The sequence below is a fragment of the Aplysia californica genome, unplaced genomic scaffold (genome assembly GCF_000002075.1).
Source record: "Aplysia californica isolate F4 #8 unplaced genomic scaffold, AplCal3.0 scaffold00423, whole genome shotgun sequence".
Classification (NCBI taxonomy): Eukaryota; Metazoa; Mollusca; class Gastropoda; order Aplysiida; family Aplysiidae; genus Aplysia; species Aplysia californica.
Genome location: NW_004797693.1, coordinates 665,812 through 667,807, shown reverse-complemented (window position 1 = coordinate 667,807; position 1,996 = coordinate 665,812).

Here is a 1,996-nt window from a genome sequence, read left to right as displayed (position 1 = left end):
CCCACCCGTGTAGTTTGAGCATAATGCCTGTACCAATACCCCGCGGCAGATCAAATACTAAGGGCAAACAGCGGGCGCCTATGGCGCTCCGATAGACAAACACACGACCCTGGACCCTCACAGCCCCTCACCTCGGCCGCGGTTTGGAAAGGGGTGTGTGTGTGGGGGTGTGTGGGTGAGGGGTGGGGGGGGGAGGGGTGTCCTCAGGAATGCACAGACCGCAGATCGGAGACACACAGGCAACAAGAGAGACAGCACCACCGAGTACAGACATTGTACTTGTTCTATACCTACCGTAGTTTGAGCGTTGAGCGTTACGCTTCAATCGACCCAAGTTAGGTCTTTCTTTGCGGTATAAAATATATAAATATATTATATTTGGAGCAAGGTTATGTGTTAAAAATTACTCGCAATTCTCATATAGGGCATTATACCCACGTAAAAGCGGTAGGCTACAACCAATGAATACGTTATTCATTCCCAAGTAGCTGCCTGCCTGCCACTGCCATGTTGTTTTTATCCTTTCTGGAAGCAATGATCTATCCCCTCTGTAGAGGCGGGCAGTCCCGTAGCTTTCTTTTTACCTTCAATCAAAACGACGTTACTATTTATGGCAGTGTTGTGTAACCCGTATAATAATATATACATTTCATAGCTCTGTTATTGTTAAGGGTATGTTGAGGTGTGAGGCGTCCCGATTTCTTGACACTTGTTCCTATTTCTGCCACGGGCGACGGGTAGCCTAAATAGTATTCAACATAATTTCTTTGTGCTTTATGTTCAAGTTCGACTTCAATATATAGGCTGACACGGTTTCCTGAAAGTTATTTTTATATTAGAATTCTTGATACCGTTAAGTTGCTTTATAATGCACAGTCACGTCTTGCCATTCAACACCGCTGCTGCTTTCTGTCAGTGTCAGTGTTGTGGAACAAAAGATACGTTCAATTTTTCTTAGAAAAATTAACGCGGTAAGATTCGAATTCCACAGACGTTGGTGTTTGTACTGAAACTGTCTGCAACCTTCTTGGTCTTGAGATCGTGGCGTGTCTATATAATGCAATACAAATACGCACCAGATTCCGAAGTATGAAATGCCGGTTTCAGTAAATTATGCCCGAAGAGGGTCGATGTTTTGCACTTCTTTTCATCATCATGCGCCTTCGCAGTTACTGTATGTAAGCTTTCAGTACCAGGTCGTTCCATTTCATCACAAGACTGACCTAAAGTTTACTCCTACTTCTTTTGTGGTCTAGGTTCTACTTCCGTCTGTTTACAGGCTCTGACATTGACCTTTTATGACCAAGTCCCCTTTACGAGCATCTTTGTATCTTAGAAGAGGTGTATTGCTAAATTTGCTAAAGTGTTAAGTTCAAGAAATATGATTGTTTTTGAGGTGCTTCTTGGTTCGTTCGCTGAACGTTTGTGACACTGACTTTTACAAGCTGACACATATTCCATGTCTGTCTAGCAGCTGTGATGTCTGCAGTTCGATCCTACCTCATTTAGAAATGACAGTGTATCATGTATGGGAAAAAAGGTTGCCTACCTTAGCTTAATTTCCGTTGTGGGTTGTTGGCGGGTGCTGTGGCGTGGTCTGCTCCTTTTTTATCACACACCCATCCTCCGTATCCCTCCTCATTCCTTTCTTTATATTATATCGTACTCTCAAGTAACACCTCTTATCTTCAGCACTTTTATGATTTATGTGTGTTGTAAGTTCCGTAAAACTCGTACTAGAACTAAACTAATTGATAAAATAGTTGTCAGATTGATAAAACTTTCGCATCTCTTCAATTCTTGCAGTGTGTTTATTTATGAAGAGAAGACAAGGATACTTACATTTTGAAACCAGGAGTTAAATCAACGAATTACCTGTGCTTTCAATTCGTTTCCCACTTCTGTGGAGCGGGTATGTGTGCAGTTAGTGTGTGTGTGTGTGTGTGTGTGTGTGTGTTTGTGTGTGTGTGTTTGTGTGTGTGCGTGTGTGTGTGTG